Genomic DNA, 23,661 nt, shown 5'->3' with positions numbered 1-23,661 from the left:
AACGTTTGTCAATAAGGTCACAACTTCAGCCCTAAAAAAATCACTTCTGTCCCTTCTGCCAGCGGACCCTGTCGGGGCGTACACGTTCAGGAGAAGCAAATCCTGTAATTGGGCGGCAATGCCGCGTCCCGATTCTAAAATCACTGTAGGTTGGTAAGCGATGCCAGCTTTGAATAAAATCGCAGTGCCCGCCTCAGTGCCAAGATTTAATATGGCATCATACCCAGGTATTTCTCCAACCTCGGGTGACACAACTTCTTGGAAGAAAACTATATCTATGTCGGCGGCATATAGATAGTCGGGCAAGCATTTAAGTTTGACATCGGATGCGATCCTATTTAAATTAACTGTGGCAAGTTTATAATCTTGCATGGTGGGGATAGAAAGGGTCCGCTTTATTCACTATCGTCTGCCCAAGACTTCTCGGCTGGCGTATGCTGAAGGCCAGTATCCATCAGCTCAGGACTCGGACGGTCGACATGCATGTCCATATCGGCCTCCCCCACGTGGCGCGCGACGGAACCCATTTCATCTGTGCCGCCGCGTTCACTGCCGTCTTTTCGGATCTGCTTTATAGTGCGCTGCAATTTCTTTTCCAGAGTGCGGATCTCCTCCTCACTCTGCTTCCGTGCCGACCGCTTAGATTTCCCAGTTCTTGGGGGAGGTGCGTCGGCGTCAGAAACGGTTTTGACGTCCGTCAAGAGGCTGTGTGTAGAGCCTTCCTCAGATAGGTCACTGCCGGGAGGGAGGGGTGTGGGGGGCGCAACGTCAGGGGGGCAAGAAACGCGCGACCTGTCGCCACCATCCGACAACGGTTTCAGCTCGACGGACGTAGTTGGATTAGTGACGGGAGTCGCTCCTGCATGGTCGGCACGACGGCCGACAGTCGGGGAAACCTGCAGATGTGCAGCGTGGCTGTCGGTATCGGTAACATCACTACGAGCGGGACATTCGGGGGTTGCCGCAGAGTTGTTGACAATGACCGCGCCGGCGTCTGGGGTCACCGCAGCCGGTTGGTGGAGCGTCGGGTGTGTCGTAGGCGACTCCATCAATGTCTGCGCGTAAGACAACCGATTGTCATCGTGCCCATCGAGAGGTGTAAGACGATGTAGCATTCCTCGGCGACCCGCCCGGACACGGGGACAAGCAGATTTTAAATGGTCGGTAGAACCACAAATTACGCAAGTTTTCGGTTCTCCTTCGTACATCACCAGCGCTCGAAAACCCTGCACCAAAATGTTGGACGGGATGTGCTTCGTCAAATCAATTTTCGCATTCCGAACGCCGTTATCAACATTGAAATGTTTGTAACCCCTCCATTGCTCGGCATGAATTTGCAAGACATTACCGTAGGGAGACAAAGCTTGCCGAATTCTATCGAAGCTAACTTCGAAAGGCAGATTAAATATACGGACGGTTAATAGACCTAGTCCAGCATGACTAACGGATACATTACAAATTTCGCCTTTAGAATTCACAAAATTCGCTGTCCCTTCCGTGAGGGTCATAATACGAACGCAAGGATCGTCACTAATCAATTTTACATAAACAGCGTTCGCAAGGAAATCATACGAAAAGCCAAGAACTTCGTCATCTCGCAGTCCTAATCGATCGTAAAACCAGTCAACGAGTTCGTGAACCTGTGGTCGAGCATATCCATACGGAAATCCAAATCGTAGCGTGTAACGTCTCAACTCATCTTCCAACTCTTTCTTGAAGTAGTACTTACAGTACCAACAGATGCGTGCGCCCTTAAGAGCAGGCGAAGCGAGCACTACCGCACGTCTGCACAAGGCCGCGGCCGCGGCGGAACTGACATCGTCTGCTGGAACTACAGTTGTGTCTTTGGCGAGTGCTTGCGGAAAGAAGACATTTGTCCATTCGAAAACACATTCAAAACATCGTACTGGGCCGGTGTTAACGTCTAATGCCAAGCTGCAGTGCAGCCGACCAAGCTCCCACTCGCGAATCGTTTAATGACAGCATCCGTCCACGTCGATATCCGATCGGGGCAAAATCACCGGCCCACTTATTTACTGCAGGAATAAGCATTGTATCGACATGCAGTCTCGTCTAATGCAAATGAGAAAGGTGCTGTCCATTCTTTTCCACGACTTACTGCAACGAAACGTACAGCTCGATACGCTACACTGATATTGCTTGCAAGGTTTTGACGTTCCCCCTAGCCCAAGATTGTCCTGCTGTTTGCGATGGAGCTTGGTGTTTGGGCGGCCACTAGCGACGGATGTCTGCAAAGTCAAGTCTCTCCAGTAGGCCCTGCCAAATCGCTTCCGTAAATGGCGGCCTGACTTTAAACAAACTGTCGCGCTACAGATGGATTATTATAGGCTCGATACGTTAAAATGACAGCACTTAAATATAAATAAGAACTCGTCGTTCGCAAATACCAACATACTCTTTGCTGGAGCCGAAATTTGATTGGTTTATAGATCTCGAATTGATGTTTAATTCGAAGGGCATACGCTATGGAATGTTGTGCGCTTTCATCTGCTAGGCAGTTTTGTCTCGTATTTCATACACACGCTATCTGCCACGTACACGCGTAGTTGTTACTACTGAGTGGCGTTTCGCACGGAGAAGGAGTGACCGCAAACGCGTGCTTTACGTAAAATTCTTCGACGAGGACGGGATTCGAACCCACGCGTAGAGAGCACATTGGATTAGCAGTCCAACGCCTTATTCACTTTTTTTATTTTTTTTTTAACGGCGTAACTGAGTTCTTTTCCGTAGTGCTTACACCGCTACTAGACGTGCGGCTACCAAAGTATTAAAATTTCCGCCCGAACAGGGACTTGAACCCTGGACCCTTAGGTTAAAAGCCTAATGCTCTACGGACTTTTTTTTTTTCGGGCCTCTATCCTCCCCTTATAGCCCGTCACTTGCACTCGCCAAAATTGCCTTCATCGGCTAGCTTCATTAGCTGTAATTGTAAGGAACTAAATGTCTCCTCATGAGACGGAAATGAAAATACTTCTTGATTGGTAGCCCCGACTCTCCGTTGGTGTACGGTGGGAATTTCAGCAGACTGGTGACTTCAAAGTTTGTCTTCTCGGTGATTAGCTATTGCTGATGTATTCCGTTGTCTAACATTCGTTTTTTCGTCCATCTCTCAAGTGTTATTTCCGTTTCAGCTGCTCTTAACTCCGAAGCCCCGGCCACCAAAGTCTCCATGACATCCTACCAGGGTACCTTCTTGGTTTTCTAACATAAAGGAAATAAAAGAATAAAAGTGTCGCCCCATTAGTATGGCAAATGCTATGAAAAAAAACTATTAAAGAGATTAAAAGAAGTGATAAAGTCAAGATTCTTGCAATATAGCGACTCTATGTCAACGTTCGTAATAAAAAACAAGCATAGTTTTCTCTATATTTCGTCGTTCGTAGCAGTGTCTGGTGTTCCATCGTTAAATGTATCCAATATTCTTCTTTACTCTTCTCTTTCTCGGATAGGATGTAGTATACAGTCTGGCCCTTTAGCCAATTGACGGCACGTCGTTTTGTATTGGGATAGGGAACTTCGTCAGGGTTGAGTAAGCTTGTCGGTGTTATCGTTCTTGGTGACGTTCGCAGTATGCTTGCGAGTTTCCGTGTGCAGAGGGACCATATGTCCTGTACAGCGTAAATCTATGCTCGTCTGTGTCGACTAAGTGACATCTGATACAATTCGGTGTTTCAGCCAGTTGAATCTTGTGTAACCTCGAATTGGTCGGAAATTTCCTATTGACTGCCATGTACCAAGTTGAGCGAACTTTAGATGAAAGAAGTGGGTCGTGAATGTTCTCCCAGACTTGTTTCCAGTTATAACCTCGACATTTCTCCTCCACTATATTGCGTGGTGTACTTTCCGTCAAGGTGGCGTAAATTGCTTTGACTTTGTGACGGTCTGCCTCTGGAATTCTTCGTTGTATGTAGCTAAGTTCTAGGATGAAATACCTTAAGTGACAGAGCGAGTTCAGAATGTGTTTTACATCTACAGGTGGGTCCAGATTGGGAGGCACTATTTCATTCAAAATGTGAGCCGTCCGTGTGTTAGGTGATCTGTGCCACTGTTTGTATGTTTGACTAACATACAAGGCTTTTGCTTTGAGGTAGACATCCGTCAAATTGAGGCCTCCCTTCCAAACTGGTAGGGTGAGGGTTTCATACTTTACTTTAAATATCTGACCCCTGGTAACAAAGTGGCCAAGCGCCGCTAACATTTGTTGTGCCAAAGTCTTTGGTAATGGCAGTACTTGGGCAACGTAATTTACTTTGGAAATTATGTAGGTGTTAACTAAAGCCACTCTCTGAATGGCATTGAGAGCTCGCAGGCTATGTTGCCGTATGCCAGCGCGCATTTTTGCCAGCAGTTATCTATAGTTCAAGGCAGCCGTGCGGCGGATATTGCATGTGTATTCAATCCCGAGGCAGGTGATCGTTTCCAAGCTTCTTATTCTTTCAGCAGCACCGAGTTCTAATCCGCGTCCAATGTGCATTAAGCCTGACTTGTGACGGTTCAGTTTTGCCCCCGATGCAGCTTCATACGTTGTTACAATGTGGAAAGCTTTCTCTAAGTCCTCGTCTTTCGTTACTACAAAACTGACATCATCTGCGTATGCCTGGCAAATAATCTTCTGACCATGAATGAGCAGCCCTGGAAGGTCTTGCGTCAGGGAGTACAGGAATGGCTCGAGTGCTATGGCAAACAATACCATCGACATTGGGCAGCCCTGTCGTACTGAACTTGCGATACTGATCGGCGTGCTTAAGCGTCCATTTACATTGATTTGCGACGTACCATTCACCAGGAGGGTTTTAACAGTATCAGTGATTTTCTGAGGAAAATGCATGGCGTCCATGGTGCGTACGAGATAGGAGTGGTTCACCCTGTCAAAGGCCTTTTCAAAGTCGAGGGACACAAGGGCACCTGGGATGTCACAGGCTTCGGCAATCGCTATGAGATCTCTATATGCAGTTAAAGTGTGGAAAATATTTCTATTTGGTCCAACACACGTTTGGTAGTCGCCGGTAACGCTGGTAATGACTGAATTTAATCGTTGCATAATGACACGTGCGAAAATTTTATAGTCAGTGTTAAGCAATGTTAAAGGCCGAAGATTCTCAACAGTTTTGCCTCCTGGAGTTTTTGGAACTAGCACCACTATCCCTTTACAAAAATCTTTCAAGCTGTCATTTCGAATGTCCATAATGTCATTACAGACCAGAGTCAACTTACTAATTAACTGTCGCCTAAATGTGTGATAAAACTCGGCAGGTAATCCGTCAGGACCAGGCGATTTATTTCTTGGGCTTCTGAGAATGGCGTCTGCCACTTCATCCTCGAGTATGTCTGAGGCGAGTTCTTCCTCCTGTTCCGGACTAAGTCTCCCCCACGCCCTGTCCGTAAGGACTGCCTGCGCTGCCACATCTATTGGTTTTTCAGCTAGTAACGCCGTAAAATGTTTATAAATTTCTTCTTGAATAGCAGTTTGTGTGTCGAAAAGGCGACCGTCTGCAGTTTTTAGCTCAGTCAGTATTTTCCTGTTCCTTCTTTTTTGCTCTTGTATAACGTGGTACATGGATGTTGTCTCCTCCCGCACTGCATTTTGCTGGCGTGTTCTCACTTGATAGCCTTCAGATTGTCGTCGCGTCAGTGTTAGGAGTGTCGCCTTGATTCTTTTGATCTGCATGTGATTGGCCACTACTGTATTATCGTCTGTATAAAGGTCGCGTAGGCACTGAAAATATAATTCTATTGTGGTCCTCTGCCAGGCGTATTTCTCGCGAGAGTAACACATCATCGCTTTTATTAGAGCTGGCTTTGCACATTTATCCACCACAAGAAAGCCGAATTGTACAGTGGAAATTTCCTTTCACAATCTGCCCATGTGTGTTGGAAGACGGCGTGGCACCCTGGATCTGATAAACGGGAAACATTCAGTTTCCACGGGCCTCTCACTCTATATGTACCCTGGTTTTCCATATTTATGGTACATATATATGCTACATGGTCAGAGAATATAAGCGGCCATCGCTCCGCTTGCAAAATATGGTTTCGTAAATTGGAAGTTGCATAAATTCTGTCAATGCGGCTGGCAGAATGGCTGGTGACGTGGGTAAAACCGGGCATGTCGCCGTGTTTAAGTTCCCAGGTGTCGAGTAGGTTTAATTCTCGAACAATGTCCAGAAGTTCTATGGAAGTGTTAAAATGCGGAGTTTGGTCATTGGGTTTTAGTACACAGTTGAAATCACCTGCAAATACGACTTGGCCTGTGCGGGTTGTAAAAAGTGGCACTATCTCTTCCTTAAAAAACTCCGATCTCCTGCGTTTTTTTCCCGTTCCAGAAGGGGCATAAACATTTATGAATCGGGTGTTGTGGATTGTCCCCGCAATACCTCTGCTGTTCGGCAGTCTGTCGACATTGGCTACGGCGATGCCTTCTTTGGTCAAAAGGGCAGTTCCGAGTTCACTGCCACGTCCCGGGTTGATTAACGCATTGTAACCTGTGATACGATCCAGATCAATGTCGGCGACCTCTTGCAACAGCGCAATGTCGACATCAGCTGCATATAAGAAATCCGTAAGAATCCTCAGGTTTGACGTACTGCTGATCTTGTTGATGTTGACCGTGGCAACACGGTATGCCTGTAAGGGTGGCATGAGGGCAGAAGTATGCGTGGCGTTGAGCCGCTCCCTTAGTGATGACGGAGGGGCATCAATTAAAAGAAGTCGGGGTCGGCATCGACCACCTGAAGAGCAGATTCAGTCTTCCGTTGCCCTTGCGATTCCGTTTCCCGGACTTCTGACCCTGTTTCTCGGTCTTGTCCCTGTACTTCGGTCATACCGTAGTCGTGAGAGCATTCTTCGACGTCGTCCGCCCAGTTAGGCGGGTGGTGAGCTTCAGGCGGATCTGCACTGCTATCTGGCAGGTGGCCACCTGTACCTTCTGTATCTACTGACATCATCTTCGTCTGTGATGGGGAGGGTCTGTTGTCGGAGTCAGCCTCGGAGTCGTCAGTGCGGGACTTTTTGGATGTCTGGGGAGTTGCAGTGGAAACCTGAGACGTCACGTCGGTCATCTTCTGACGCACCTGATTGGCTTTCTCGCGCAGTGGTTGCGCTTTTGTGTCAGCACCCTGTTGCGCGATTCTTCGCTTCTTCTGCTTTTTCGGGGATGGGCACTTGGAGTTTTGAGCAGTGTTCTCCTGAGTGGCACAGTCTTCGGCCATGGGAAAAACTTCCGCCGCTTGCGGCTGTTCGAAGACGTTACGGACATGGCTGCCACCCTGCGTCTCCTTACTTCCCTCCTTAACTTCCTGTAAGGAAGCTCCGAGGGTTTCCGGTACATTACTCGTCTCCATTGGTATGTTCTCCTCGTTGTGATCAGTGTACGCATCTAGGGTGAAATCGACGCTGAGCTCTGGAGCGGTGTTTACACGGGCGGCGGCTACGTAAGTGATCGGCAACGTAGAACTGTGGCCAGGCTGCTCACGCTCGCCAGTCGGGATCTGCGCTACGCGCCTTTGAATACACTGAGCGCGGACGTGTGCTGTAGAGCCACATCCCGAGCATGTCCGTGGTTGCCCGTCATTAATTACTATGGCCCTGTACCCACTTATAATGATGTAAGATGGAATATGCTTCAGCAACTCGAGTTTCACTTGCCGCACACCGTTTAATACTGGGAATATATGTTGACCTGACCATTTCTCAGCAACGTTGCTTACTACCGAACCATATTCCCGTAGTTCGGCGTTAATCTGCTCGGCAGTTACTTCGAAGGGCAGTTCAAATATTCTGATGGTTCGCAATCCCAAGCCTGCCTGCGTTAGTCGTACCTCGCCAACGTTTCCGTCTGAATGTTTGAACTTAAGAGATCCACCACAAGACTCAACAATTTGTTCACATCGTTCAGGCGTCACTAATTTCAAGTAGACGGTAATACTAACGATCGATAAGTGTATGCCAATTAAATCTTCAAGCGTTAATTTCATAACATCTCGGATAAATAGTTCTACCTCAAAGGATTTTGGTCCAGCAAATTTCGGGTCGAATGTCAATTTAAGAGTGTCTTTCCGTTCTGGTTGAGTCATGATTGCGTTCGGGTATTCATTACCGAGGTTAGTGTTATCGCTGTAAGCGCGCACTCACCATGCACAGCGACCGCCGCCGGCAGCGACGAAGTAAACACGACCAGCCGCTCCGTACGTCCGCACCGCACGGCTGCCCGCGAGGGAATGAACCACTCGGCCACCTCGTCTGCTGGAACTACTGTTGTGTCTTTGGCGAGTGCTTGCGGAAAGGAGACATTTGTCGATTCGAAAACACATTCGAAACATCGTACTGGGCCGGTGTTAACGTCTAATGCCAAGCTGCAGTGCAGCCGACCAAGCTCCCACTCGCGAATCGTTTAATGACAGCATCCGTCCATGTCGATATCCGATCGGGTAAAATCACCGGCCCACTTATTTACTGCAGGAATAAGCATTGTATCGACATGCAGTGTCGTCTAATGCAAATGAGAAAGGTGCTGTGCATTCTTTTCCACGACTTACTGCAACGAAACGTACAGCTCGATACGCTACACTGATATTGCTTGCAAGGTTTTGACGCTCCCCCTAGCCCAAGATTATCCTGCTGTTTGCGATGGAGGTTGGTGTTTGGGCGGCCACTAGCGACGGATGTCTGCAAAGTCAAGTCTCTCCAGTAGTCCCAGCCAAATCGCTTCTGTAGATGGCGGCCTGACTTTAAACAAACTGTCGCGCTACAGATGGATTATTATAGGCTCGATACGTTATAATGACTGCACTCAAATATAAATAAGTACTCGTCGTTCGAAAATACCAACATACTCTTTGCTGGAGCCGAAATTTGATTGGTTTATAGATCTCGAATTGATGTTTAATTCGAAGGGCATACGCTATGGAATGTTGTGCGCTTTCATATGGTAGGCAGTTATGTCTCGTATTTCATACACACGCTATCTGCCACGTACACGCGTCGTTGTTACTACTGACAAGGGAACCTCCCCATCGCATCCCCCTCAGATTTAGTTATAAGTTGGCACAGTGGATAGGCCTTGAAAAACTGAACACAGATCACTCGCGAAAACAGGAAGAAGTTGTGTGGAAGTATGAAAAAAAAAAGCAAAATATACGTACTGAGTAGTCCATACGCAAGACAGGCAACATCAAGGACAGGGCGAGCTCAGGAGCACCGTGGTCCCGTGGTTAGCGTGAGCAGCTGCGGCACGAGAGGTCCTTGGTTCAAGTTTTCCCTTACTTGAAAAGTTTAATTTTTTATATAATCAACTTCGCTCTCCAAAAGTCCACGACATGTTCAGATTTGCTTGGACATATGCAGGGTTTGACGGTCTACACACGGAGGAATTTGAAAACGTTAAAAACATATGTTTTGACAGCACAGGGAAAACTGTGCGACTGTGAAACTGTTGCATTCATTTGTTGCAGTTTATGTGACAAATTCTTATGTTTTCATCACTTATTTGGGAGTGATTAACACATCCACAAGAAAACCTAAATCGGGCGAGGTAGAAGAATCATTTTACCCATTCGCCAAGTGTACAAGTTAGGTGGGTCGACAACGTATTCCTGTCATGTGACGCACATGCCGTCACCAGTGTCGTATAGAACATATCAGAAGTGTTTTGCTGTGGAGGAATCGCTTGACCTATGACCTTGCGATCAAATATTTTCGGTTCCCATTGGAGAGGCACGTCCTTTCGTCTACTAATCGCACGGTTTTGCGGTGCGGTCGCAAAACACAGACACTAAACTTATTACAATGAACAGAGACGTCAATGAACGAACGGACAGATTATAACTTTGCGAAAATAAAGCAAGTAGAATTTTCGTTCGAGGGAGGACTTGAACCAAGGACCTCTCATTCCACAGTTGCTCACGCTAACCACGGGACCAAGGCGCACCAGAGCTTACGCCCTCCTTGATGTTCCCTATCTTGCGCAATGACTACTCAGCTTGTATATTTTGCTTCTTTTTCTCATAGTTCCACACAACTTCTTCCTGTTTTCTCGAGTGATCTGTGTTCAGTTTTTCAAGGCCTATCCACTGTGCCAACTTATAACTAAATCTGAGGGGGGTGCGATGGGGAGGTTCCCTTGTGAGTGGCGTTTCGCACGGAGAAGGAGTAACCGCAAACGCGTGCTTTACGTAAAATTCTTCGACGAGGTTGGGATTCGAACCCACGCGTGCAGAGCACATTGGATTAGCAGTCCAACGCCTTAACCACTATTTTTCTTTTTTTTTATTTTTTAATTTTTTTAAACCGTGACAGGATTCGAACCTGCAATATTCGGATCCGAAATCCGACGCCTTATCCATTTTTTTTATTTCTTTTTTTTTAATTTTTGGAAAAAAACGAATACGATGCTGTGGCCATGAAAAGGAAAACGGGCCGCCCACATGGGAAGCGAGCATTCTTCTACCCTTTTATTATTATTATTATAATTTTTTTATTTGTGTTTTATTGTATTTAGTTATTTATTTTTTTATTTCATTTTTTTAAATGAAAGAAGAAAATTAATTTGAAGATCCACTTCGGGAAAAGCATGAACTGGGATTCTAAATGCAGCTGCTGTTAGTGACACCGCCGTAAGCATAGCTGTTTCGGGGTTCTGATGAGGCCTTCACGGCTACCGTAGCGGCCACGGGGCACACGAAGTCCCCACCGTACTTCACCCTCACCAGCAGTCCCCTACTTTATCTCGCTTCTTCCTGGGGATGAGTGATACTGGGACATCTTAACCTACTCCCTGTTTGTGGAACAAGATTCATAACATATTTCCAAAATTCTTTTTGTGATCTTGTTTGTGGTGTATTTTGAAGTATTCCTCACGGAGATATGTCCGGTATTCCATGATATTATCGTCACCTTTCGAATTGACAATGTAACTAACGTAGTTCCCAAGAAGCCATAATATTGCATTATGTTTTGGTGCAGGAAAAAAGACCTTTTCTGGGAAGAAAATAAGATTCAAATTTAGCTCTCTCCCATCGCTGCGGGTCAGAAAGGCGACCTGCTGCTTTACCTCTTCCCAAATATCTTTACACCCTTTGCAGACAAAGCGGTGATCCAAAGTGTCAGTCTTGTTGCATTTCTGACAAGTGTTTGTGTCACTGAGACCTATGGAATGGAGTTTCTCGTTAGTACTAATGACGTTATTCACCACTCTGTACCATGCAACCTGAACTTCCGTTGGTAGTAACTTGTTGTTAATGTTGTTCCATACAGTTTTCCAGTCGCTGTTTGGGTTCTTTGCCTGTGTCTTATTGTAATTTGCCGCCGTTCGTAAACTATTGAATATATAGCAATAGTTTCTCTTGCGTTTATCCCGTACTATACAGCTCATGTAACTTAATTCAAAGTAGAAAAACCTAATATGTTTTAATTTATAATTAATCGGACTTATATCTATCGGCGGTTGGAAGCTTTGTGGTTTGAAAAAGTTGAATAATTTAGCTGTCAGACCGTCTGGTTGACTTTCGACAACTTGCAAAGACCGCTTAAGGAATGAGGCAGTAGATCTTTTGTGGACATCTGTGAGACCGAGGCCTCCCTCTTCCGGTGGTAAAGTCAACGTGTCCACAGCAACTCGAAAGATATTCCCATGCCAAATGTGTCTACATATGGTGGACATTATCGGTTCAGCTATTCCTTTGGGTACTGGCAAAATCTGTCCGATGTAAGTTGCTCTGGATAAAACTGCTAAGTTTATCAACTTAATTTTTTGCTTGATGTTGACGTCCTTCATATGATTTAAAGTGAGCGCGCCACGGATCTTGTCGAGTACAGTTCTCCAGTTAGATGCTATTATCCGAAGAGGGCAGCTGTAGAGGGTAACTCCCAGGGCAGCATGCCGGTCCACACTCTTCGCCCAAGTGATGGTGACGTCAGATAGTCCGTGCAGATTTATAAAAACGCTCTTCGTGTCACTGATTCTCGCACCCGATGCGGTGCAGTACGACTGCAAGTTATCTGTTAACCTTGCGATGTCTGCGGCGCTGCGAATTATCACTCCTACGTCATCTGCGAATGCATTCGTCACCTGTTTCATGCCTGACACTAGCATGCCGTCTAATACGTCGTCTAATCGCCTTAAAAGTGGTTCCAAAGCAACTACGTATAACATCATTGACAATGGACTCCCCTGAGGGACTCCACTGGCTACGGGAATATCTTTAGTGCGATGACCATTAATAGTTACTTTCGTTGTTAAACCATTTAAGATGTTGGCTAAATCGTTCACATTACCATCATAAAACCCCATGTAGGTCATGGTTTTCAGAAGATATTCATGACTGACCCTGTCAAATGCCTTGCTAAAGTCTATAAAAGCCAGACCACCATTTGCTGTTGTATTTTCAAAAATGGAAACTATGTCCCTGTACGCACTTACAGTTGTAAAGATACTGCGCCCTGGAAGACAAGTCTGATGACTACCGATGATCTTTCCTAAAATCGGTTGCAGTCTCTCTTTAAGAACCCTAGCTACGATTTTGTAGTCAGAATTCAATAGGCTTATGGGCCGTGTCTTTGTGATATCCTTTAAACCTGTGGTCCTGCCCTTTGGAAGTAACACTGTTGTGCTCTGTTTGAAGGCCACTGGGACATCCTCCCCATGAAGAATTTCGTTGATCATGTCCGTGAATGCATTGCCTATAATGTGCCAGTACGTTCGCTAAATCTCCAGTGACAGCCCATCTGGACCTGGTGACTTCTTGGAGGGTGAGCACCTAATTACGTCAAAAACGTCATCCTTGGTGAGGTCAGCATAGAAGTTGCGGTTGTCCTCTTCCGTTATAGTGTTCTCTAGGCCTGTTGATGATAAGAGGTCTCGTACAGCATTGTCGTCTATCTGATTGACACTATATAGGGTATTGTAAAATCGATACGCCTCGTCGATCATGTCCTTCTGGTTGGTGAGGACTCTCTGATCTTCGGCGCTGAGGGACCCTATAAAATTTCGTCGGCTTTGTTTGGCGTGTTGTATGAGGTGATATATTGAGGCATTTTCGTCGTCCACGATACTATGTGAGTGCGATATGATTTTTAATCCTTCTAGCTGTGATCTCTTAATATTGAGTAGCGCTGCTTTTGTTTTGTTGATCTGTATTAAGAAGTCCTGGGACATTTGCTCCTTGTAAAGATCACGTAAGCAGGCGTAGTGGAACTCTGTTGTGTGTCTTATCCACCTCATCCTCTCCTTGCTAAACGCTATCAGAGTCGCCCTTAATTTTTTCTTCGCCACAGCGGTCCACCATTCAACGTTGGACCGATGTTTGTGACGCACTCGTAAGGCGGCCCGCCAAGTCTCTCGTATTTCTGCAGCTAAGGCGACCTCCGATAACATGCTTATATTCAGTTTCCAAAAGGGCCTGCCCCAGTAAGCTGACTGTTTTCTTAACCGTATGCTGCACTTTACGCCTAGGTGGTCGGAAATAAAGGTAGGTATTACTTCAACGCCAGCAACATCATTTTCTAAAGTAGATGAGACATAGAATCGGTCATTCCTACTTTGGGACCTGCTACTAAAGTAAGTAAATTTGACCAATGTAGGAAATTTCAGTTCCCAAGCATCTGACCATTTCATGTGCGACACCAGATACTGTAGCTCCTCGGACTTATTAAAATTTGGCCGTTGGTCCTTGTCATTGAGTATGCAATTCCAGTCACCTCCAAGCAAAACATCAGCAGGATTGTCCTGAAGTAAAATTAAGATATCACTTTTGTAAAACGTGGCCCTTTCTTCTCGACTTGTTAAAATTTGGCCGTTGGTCCTTGTCATTGAGTATGCAATTCCAGTCACCTCCAAGCAAAACATCAGCAGGATTGTCCTGAAGTAAAATTAGGATATCACTTTTGTAAAACGTGGCCCTTTCTTCTCGTGCATTGTTGCCTGATGGTGCATAAACATTTATAATAGCTGTATTATGGATGTTACACCGAATGCCCCTCCCAGAGTCTAATTTACAAATGTCTGTCATTTCGATGCCCTCTCTGGCAAGAATAGCCGTCCCACAACTATGTTCAAGAGCCACATTTATAATAGCATTGAATCCTGGGATATGAAGGTCTCGAATAAGCACTTCCTGTAAAAGGGCAATATCAGTGTCCGACTGATAGACAAAATCTTGAAGTGCGGCTATTTTAGTGGCATTTTGAATTTTGTTAATATTTAATGTGGTCACATTATAGGTTTGGAGCGTGTGCCAGATAGTTCAGGTCAATTTATTGACTGCATAATACTTTCATATGGAATCTGTCTGTCGTCATCAGCCACTCGTTTAGTCTCAAGGCGATCTTGCCAACTCTATTAATAGAAAAGGTCTTCTTCTTGACTTGGGTCACCGTCCATGGTATCTACACCCTGTTCTGCGTCATCGTCCGCCCAATTGACTGGTGCTGCTGGTGCGTGTTGACCTGGCAATGAACCACCTTCTGGAACTTTGGTCGTGATCCCAGTTTGCGATGGGTGATGGTCACCCCCCGGGTCCTCTTGCCTTTCCTTTCTGTCTGGGTGCCCAGTAGTCCCTGCTGGCTCCAGATCTCCTGCCTTCTGATCCTTGTTCTGTAAATGTTTCAGCTTTTCCCTGAGAGCTGGGGCCAAAGACTCTGCCGCTTGGTATGCCAAACGACGCTTTTTTGACTTCTTCCTCCTCCGCAGGGATCCCGTAGGAGACAAGTCAGGCGAATGTTCTGGTGGTTCGGTGGAAGAAGACAGTGGTGAGAGCGGTTCTGTCGTTTTCTCAGAGTTCCTCGTGTGAATTTCTCTAAGAGCCTCAGTTGGGGGTTCCTTCACTTCCGCATCTGTCGGTTGGGGTTCCGGAGGTTGGCCTCCTTGCACTTCCGGGTGGTGTACGGCTGGGTTACGGACACCAGCGTCGCCATCACGCGACATCCTTTCAGCTCGTTCGCCCCGGTGTCTGGCGGGAGGTCGAGTTGTTTGTCGACTTCCGTCGGTGACTTGGTAGATTCTTGGGGCACTTCGTGTCGCTGCGAGTCCGAAGATGGCTGTTCAGTACCTACTTCTTTGCATGACTGTATCCTCTCCCGCAGTTCCGTTTGTCTGCCTTACGTATCACTTATCGCAGTTGTATCGTCGTAAGAGGGCCTAACAGCAGCTGCTCGGTCGTCCACAGAGGCGGTCAACCCTGTGGCGGTTGTGACGGCCGCCGGCGCTGCGAGTCGTTCCACGTGCTCAACTGTTGACGTTTCTGCAGATTTGTGGCCGTACGTGGCAGCCGCATACGTTAACTGAAGGCTGACAGCAGCGCCAGGAACTGCAGCCGCCCCGCTCGGTAGCTGGGGGACACGCCGTTTACTACATTCACTGCGTATGTGCTCTGGTGAGTTGCACAATGCACATGCCTTGGGTTGACCGTCGTAGATAACTATGGCGCGGTGTCCACATACATTTATATATGACGGTATGTGCCTTTGAAGATCTATCTTAACTTGGCGCACCCCATTGAGGACAGGAAACATATGTGGCTCCGACCATTTTTCAGCAACGTTCGAAATAACACGGCCATTCGGGCGAAGGATTTTGTTAATGTCCTCTGCGGAAACCTCAAAAGGCAACTCAAAGATCCTAATTGTACGTATGCCTAATCCGGCGTGTGAGACGGAAACATCACTAACTGTACCGTCGGAATGTTTAAACTTCAGTGCTACGCCAAAATTATCCATAATAGAGACACACAAATCTGGGTTAGTCGGTTTCACAAAAGCCGCATTTGAAACGAACGATAAATGCACACGTATTATGTTATTGACAGTAATCTTAAGAGCATCGAGGAACCACTGTTTTACTTCATATGCCTTAGGCCTCAAGTCATTTCGGTCGAAAGTAAACTTAATCGTGTCTTTCCTCATTACAGTAATCGCGCTCATTCTATCTTGAAATCAGTAAACATAGCCTAACTCGCAAAAGTAACAAATTGACCAACATCGTGACAGCAAGCAGCCGTTGTTTACTTCAAGACGCCAAGCCAGCAGCCACACGTCCGTCCCGCACCGCGGCTGCGACTCGAATGCTAACCACTCGGCCACCTCGTCTGCTGGAACTACAGTTGTGTCCTTGGCGAGTGCTTGCGGAAAGAAGACATTTGTCGATTCGAAAACACATTCAAAACATCGTAATGGGCCGGTGTTAACGTCTAATGCCAAGCTGCAGTGCACCCGACCAAGCTCCCACTCGCGAATCGTTTAATGACAGCATCCGTCCACGTCGATATCCGATCGGGGCAAAATCATCGGCCCACTTATTTACTGCAGGAATAAGCATTGTATCGACATGCAGTGTCGTCTAATGCAAATGAGAAAGGTGCTGTGCATTCTTTTCCACGACTTACTGCAACGAAACGTACAGCTCGATACGCTACACTGATATTGCTTGCAAGGTTTTGACGTTCCCCCTAGCCCAAGATTGTCCTGCTGTTTGCGATGGAGCTTGGTGTTTGGTCGGCCACTAGCGACGGATGGCTGCAAAGTCAAGTCTCTCCAGTAGGCCATGCCAAATCGCTTCTGTAGATGGCGGCCTCACTTGAAACAAACTGTCGGAAGGCTCGATACGTTAAAATGACTGCGACAGGTATGCACCTAAATATAAATAAGAGCTCGTCGTTCGCAAATACCAACATACTCTTAGCTGCAGCCGAAATTTGATTGGTTTGTAGATCTCGAAATGATGTTTAATTCGAGGGGCATACGCTATGGAATGTTGTGCGCTTTCATCTGGTGGGCAGTTTTGTCTCGTATTTCATACACACGCTATCTGCCACGTACCCGCGTCGTTATTACTACTGAGTGGCGTTTCGCACGGAGAAGGAGTGACCGCAAACGCGTGCTTCACGTAAAATTCTTCGACGAGGATGGGATTCGAACCCACGCGTGCAGAGCACATTGGATTAGCAGTCCAACGCCTTAACCACTCGGCCACCTCGTCTGCTGGTAGAACAGCTGTGTCTTGGGCGAGTGCTTGCGGAAAGGAGACATTTGTCGATTCGAAAACGCATTCAAAACATCTTACTGGGCCGGTGTTAACGTCTAATGCCAAGCTGCAGTGCAGCCGACCAAGCTCCCACTCGTGAATCGTTTGATGACAGCATCCGTCCACGTCGATATCCGATCGGGGCAAAATCATCGGCCCACTTATTTACTGCAGGAATAAGCATTGTATCGACATGCAGTGTCGTCTAATGCAAATGAGAAAGGTGCTGTGCATTCTTTTCCACGACTTACTGCAACGAAACGTACAGCTCGATACGCTACACTGATATTGCTTGCAAGGTTTTGACGTTCCCCCTAGCCCAAGATTGTCCTGCTGTTTGCGATGGAGCTTGGTGTTTGGTCGGCCACTAGCGACGCCGCCCTGCCAAATCGCTTCTGTAGATGGCGGCCTCACTTGAAAGTTGTGCTACAGATGGATGATTATAGGCTCGATACGTTAAAATGACTGCGACAGGTATGCACTTAAATATAAATAAGAGCTCGTCGTTCGCAAATACCAACATACTCTTAGCTGCAGCCGAAATTTGATTGGTTTGTAGATCTCGAAATGATGTTTAATTCGAAGGGCATACGCTATGGAATGTTGTGCGCTTTCATCTGGTAGGCAGTTTTGTCTCGTATTTCATACACACGCCACCTGCCACGTACCCGCGTCGTTGTTACTACTGAGTGGCGTTTCGCACGGAGAAGGAGTGACCGCAAAGGCGTGCTTCACGTAAAATTCTTCGACGAGGATGGGATTCGAACCCACGCGTGCAGAGCACATTGGATTAGCAGTCCAACGCCTTAACCACTCAGCCACCTCGTCTGCTGGTACAACAGCTGTGTCTTGGGCGAGTGCTTGCGGAAAGGAGACATTTGTCGATTCGAAAACGCATTCAAAACATCTTACTGGGCCGGTGTTAACGTCTAATGCCAAGCTGCAGTGCAGCCGACCAAGCTCCCACTCGTGAATCGTTTGATGACAGCATCCGTCCACGTCGATATCCGATCGGGGCAAAATCATCGGCCCACTTATTTACTGCAGGAATAAGCATTGTATCGACATGCAGTGTCGTCTAATGCAAATGAGAAAGGTGCTGTGCATTCTTTTCCACGACTTACTGCAACGAAACGTACAGCTCGATACGCTACACTGATATTGCTTGCAAGGTTTTGACGTTCCCCCTAGCCCAAGATTGTCCTGCTGTTTGCGATGGAGCTTGGTGTTTGGTCGGCCACTAGCGACGCCACTAGCGACGCCGCCCTGCCAAATCGCTTCTGTAGATGGCGGCCTCACTTGAAATTTGTGCTACAGATGGATGATTATAGGCTCGATACGTTAAAATGACTGCGACAGGTATGCACTTAAATATAAATAAGAGCTCGTCGTTCGCAAATACCAACATACTCTTAGCTGCAGCAGAAATTTGATTGGTTTGTAGATCTCGAAATGGTGTTGAATTCGAAGGGCATACGCTATGGAATGTTGTGCGCTTTCATCTGGTAGGCAGTTTTGTCTCGTATTTCATACACACGCTATCTGCCAAGTACACGCGTCGTTGTTACTACTGAGTGGCGTTTCGCACGGAGAAGGAGTGACCGCAAACGCGTGCTTCACGTAAAATTCTTCGACGAGGATGGGATTCGAACCCACGCGTGCAGAGCACATTGGATTAGCAGTCCAACGCCTTAACCACTCGGCCACTTTTTTTTTTTTTTTTTTTTTTGGTGCCTTAAACCAGCGCCTTAGACCGCTTTTTTTTGTTTTTTTTATTTTTAACCAAGGACCTTTTTTTTTTTTTTTAAGAATGTGTGGGAGGGCGCGGAAGGCAGAGTGATCAGGGGTCGTAACCCGAGGCCTGGTCGCAGTGTCCCCCTCGTCCGTCAAGAAATCAGGGATGGGAAGGGGAAATCTTTTGTAGGAATTATTGTTTATTTATTTATTTTTATTGACTGTTTTAATACATTCGTAATGTGGTTTTACTTTATACCACAACAAAAATAAATGTATCTAGCACCGCATCGTGCTCTGAGAAAAAGAAAACAATATCTCGGCACGTTCCTACACCGAGGTAATGTATGCGAGGAAAACGAAAAAAAAAGTGCTTCATACAGGATACAGAAGGGTGTGTCGCTACACTCCTTACGCTTCATCATCCAGGTACGTCTTCACGTATATCATGTTGTTCCACCGAGAATCGAACTTAGTCATGTCAGCTCACTCAATGGGTATCTTCTCCTACCTGTTGATGATCCAGCTGCGTGGAGGGTCGCGTAGGGCACTCCCTAAGTAGTTAGAAAAATACTGTCTGTATTTTGGGTTCCGTACGATCTTGCAATGACGTTCTTGTAGGTAGTTCCAAAAGTCTAATACATCTTTAGGTCCATCGTGAAATAAGTAGTGTACCGCATGCGCACGGATCCACGTGACAGCGTTGGTCTTGGCGCGCGGGAAATACTGTTGATCCGGAAATAGTAGAAACCGAGGTGTAATGTGTTCCGGAGTCACTCGTAGAAAATACGACAAAATTTGTCGCACCAAGCGCCATACGTCTTCTGCCGCGCCACATGTGAGACGGTGTCCGTCCGTGTCTGGTATCCCGCAGTCTACGCAGAGAGGCGATTCCGCCATGTTTATCTTGTGGAGGCGTGATCGGGTGATCTGTTTACCATTGACTGTGATGTACCATGTGGATCGGACGGCTGTGTCCAGTGGAATTGCGTGAATCGTCTTCCACACCACCTTCCAATGAACCTGAGGGCTTTTCGTCTCCACGATGTTTGGTGGGCGCCTCTGCTGTAGGACATGATATATATCCCGCGCCGACGCCTGTTTCGTCGGTGGTACTGCGATACGGAAATAGCTGTGTTCAATGTAAAAGTTCCCGAAGTAGTAGAAGGGTGGGGGTATGTCTTGCGTCGTCAGTGGGGGCATAATGGACGGCGGAGCTAAGGACTCCAACAGCAAACCTGTCAAACTTTCCGGGTGGTGGCGCCACAGCTTGATGTGTGAGCTGACATACAGGGACACAGCTCTGTCGTGGACATGGACTAGGCCATGACCTCCCCTTTCTGGGGGAAGGGTCAGTGACTCATAACTGACTTTGAAGAGCATGCCTGTACTGACGTAGGCTCCGAATGCCGCTAATAGACGTCGAGCCATCAGTAACGGTATTGGGAGAACACGCGCTATGTGTGGAAGGCGCGATGCGAGGTAAACATTAACGAAGTGTGTCCTTTGGAGAGTGTCGAGGGTCCGCAGACGAAGGTTGAAGATCTGGACCCGAATTTGTTGTAATAAGCGGCGGTAGTTAAGAGCCGCGGTGCGCCGTATGTCGTCATGAAACTCTATTCCGAGACATTTGATAGTGCCACGAAGCTGTAGGGGTTCGACACACGCTGGGGTCAACCCGTCTCCTATGGCCATGGCGACTGATTTGGCGACGTTGAGACAGCTGCCGGAAGCCACACCGTACGTGGTAATCCATTCTAGTGCTCTGTTGACATCATCGCGATTGCGGAACACGAGAACTAGGTCGTCTGCATATGCTGTACAGCGAAATGTGACGTCACGTAGGGTAAGACCGGTGAGGCGTTGACGGAGACCACAGAGGAGCGGTTCCAGTGCCAGAGCATATAGTATCGTCGACAAGGGGCAGCCTTGACGGACGGAGCGGAAAATCGGGAGGGACTGCGAGAGACGCCCGTTAACGAGCACTTTGGAAGTCGCTCCTCGGAGTAGGCGCATCACGACGGCTGTGAATTGCTGTGGGTACTGCATGTGCTGGAGAACGGACGTTAGGTATGCGTGATCCACTCGATCAAACGCTTGGCTAAAATCTAGTGATGCCAGCGCTCCCGGGACGCGGCGTGCCCTGGCTAGGGCTATTAAGTCACGGTATCGACACAGTGCTGTGTGGATGTTGTTGATACCCCCTAGGGAAGTCTGATCTGGCGAGATGACGTAAGGTAGGGTCGGTCGTAGACGGTTTGCTAATAGTCTGGTGAATATCTTCATGTCGCAGTTGACGAGTGTTAGCGGGCGGTAATCTTGTATCCGAGCCCCACCTTTAGGCTTGTGAACCGGTATAATTATTCCTTCTACGAAGGCCGCAGGGAGCGGCACCGCGGGGGACATAAGCGCCCGACAGATGTCTGTTAACTTGGGAGCCAGTAAATACTGAAAAGTTCTATAAAACTCCACAGGGAGCCCGTCGGGGCCAGGAGACTTATTCGCCGCTCCTTTACCGATGGCGTCGATAACTTCGTCTTCCGTAATGTCGTTCAATAATTCAGTTTGTAAATCCTGTGGGACAATGCCGTAAACCAGTTGTGAGACTACTGTCACCGTCATCGGGTCGGAACATTGAGCAGAATAAAGTCGTGCGTAATGGTCGAAGAAGGCTGCAGCAATATCGCGTTGTGTACTGTGATGAAGGCCGTCCTCAGTGGTGATGGCATGTATCAGCGCCCGTCTTCGCAGTGTACGTTCTCGGATGACGTGGTACATGGTGGGTCGTTCCGTTGCGAGTCTGTCTGGTGTCCGCGCTCGGACGATCGTCCCTTCGAGGTGTCGGCGCATATGGGCTACGATCTGTGCTTTCGCACGCTGAACTGTCAGCTGTCGTTTCGGTGTGGGGGGCAAGGAGGCGCATTCGCGAAGGACGGTGAAATAAAAATCAAGGGTCTGCCGCCTCCAAGCAGCAGTCTCACGACCATACGTAATAAAGGTTCGCCGTAGGGCCGGCTTGGCGCAGGTTAACCACCAACTAATCGACGTAGGATACGTTGGGAGGCGGCAGACGCACAAACTCCACGTGTCTTCGATGGCGCGTCGACAATCCGGAGAAGCGAGATGAGCAAGGTTTAATTTCCAGGGATGTCGGCTGCGCCACACCCGTTGGCGACGAAGGGTGACGGCACATATATAGGCCTCGTGATCAGAGAAGGCTACTGGCCACACCTCCGCGTCACTCACCGTTGCCGCGAGAGAACGGGAGACGTACATCCTATCGATGCGACTAGACGAGTGACTCGTGAAATGGGTGTATCCCGGTCTATTTCCTCGGACATGTTCCCATGTATCTACCAGCTGGAGATCGCCGATGAGTGTCCCAAGTTCGGGGCACGGTGAATGGCGTGGCAGCTGATCTTTAGGTGCTTGGGTGCAATTGAAATCGCCCCCTAATATCAAGTCATCGTGCCTGCCCTGAAAAAGCGGTGCTATTCCTTCTGCGAAGAAGAGCGATCGGTCACGACGGCGATTCGTTCCGGAAGGGGCGTACACATTGATAAACCGGACGCCTTGCACCGTTACGGCCATTCCTCTAGCGTCGGGGAGATATCGGACTTCGTCCGCCTCGAGGCCCTCTCTGAGGAGAATGGCGACTCCACTGTTAGTTGGCGAGGCGTGGGACACATGAGCCGTATAACCATACATACCCGGGAAATCTTCGACGAAGACTTCTTGGAGAAAGACAATGTCAACGTCTGCGGCATTGAGCATGTCTTGGAGCAGCGACAACTTCGTACGTGTCCGAATGGTGTTAATGTTGATGGTCGTTAAGCGATAGGTTTGTAGATCGTCTCCTGCGGTGGGGGCTGCCGTCAGTGTCGCCGTAAAAGGTGGGGCCTGTGATCTGCTGGCCGCGTCCGCGCCGTCATCTGTTGCTACTCGGGAGGGGCCGAGGTGTGGGAGGAGAGACCCCTCTCCTCATCCACCACAGCGGCCGTAGAATCGTCTTCAATGTCATCCGCCCAAGGTCCGCAAGTTAACGGTGGCTGCGGCAGAACACTTGTGGGCTGAGTGACTAAGGGTGAATCCGCAATTGTTTCCGGTTGTGTACCAACGGCGGGCGCTGTGCTGGCCATCCGTTTGTCCGAGGGAGCGGAAACGGATTTGTCAAAATCAGACAAAGTGACAGGTGAGGGCGATCTCGTGTCATCTATTTTCCTCGTCGTTTCGTCGGCCGTCCGGTCGTCAACTGGAGAAGACGTCCGCTGGAGGCAATCGTCTGAGGGTGTGCGACGTCGCTTTTTATGTTTTCTCGGTGACCTTTGTTTGCGGACGTGGGTTTCTGAGTCCGAAAGAGTTTGTGGTTCCCGTATAGCATCCCCCTCAGGGAGAAAGGCAGAGGTCGGTACAACCCTAGCGTCGAGTTCCATTCTCTCGTCCGAATCTTCTTGTGGAGTCGATGGGAGGCGTTCTTCAACCCCTGCAGACACCGTAATGGTGTTGGTCAATCCAGGACCGGCGACAGGTGCGCATTCTAACGCTTCCTGTCTTCCGGGGGGGTTGTCGTCTGTCATGACGGTCGATCGTGTCACCTCTGCGTAATTGAGGGGGAGGGCCGTGAGCGTAGGAGGTGGTGTCGTGTCATGCAATGGAAGTTGTGTAATCCGACGTTGAATACACGCCGAGCGGACATGGCCCTCCTGACCGCAACCAGAACAAGTACGAGGTTGGCCGTCGTACATTATTATTGCTCGACAACCACCTATGACCAAGTAGGACGGCACATGTTTCTTTAATTCAATTTTCACTTATCGGACGCCGTTGAGGACTTGGTACGTCTCGAAGGTGTTCCATTTTTCGGCCACGTGGCTAATTACCGTCCCATAAGGGCG

General features: G+C 48.0%; 2 non-coding genes across 2 annotated transcripts; both read right to left on the bottom strand.

Annotated features, from left to right (window-relative positions):
- Window positions 1-16,905: 16,905 nt before the first annotated feature.
- Window positions 16,906-16,987, bottom strand: Trnas-gcu. Its single transcript has one exon. It is a non-coding gene; the product is annotated as a tRNA-Ser (tRNA).
- Window positions 16,988-17,778: 791 nt separating this feature from the next.
- Trnas-gcu lies at window positions 17,779-17,860 on the bottom strand. The gene has a single exon. It is a non-coding gene; the product is annotated as a tRNA-Ser (tRNA).
- Between the last annotated feature and the right edge of the window lie 5,801 nt (window positions 17,861-23,661).

The sequence above is a fragment of the Schistocerca piceifrons genome, chromosome 2 (genome assembly GCF_021461385.2).
Source record: "Schistocerca piceifrons isolate TAMUIC-IGC-003096 chromosome 2, iqSchPice1.1, whole genome shotgun sequence".
Taxonomy (NCBI): Eukaryota; Metazoa; Arthropoda; class Insecta; order Orthoptera; family Acrididae; genus Schistocerca; species Schistocerca piceifrons.
Note: the sequence above shows the minus strand (reverse complement) of the source record. Positions and strands in the feature narration are given on the sequence as shown.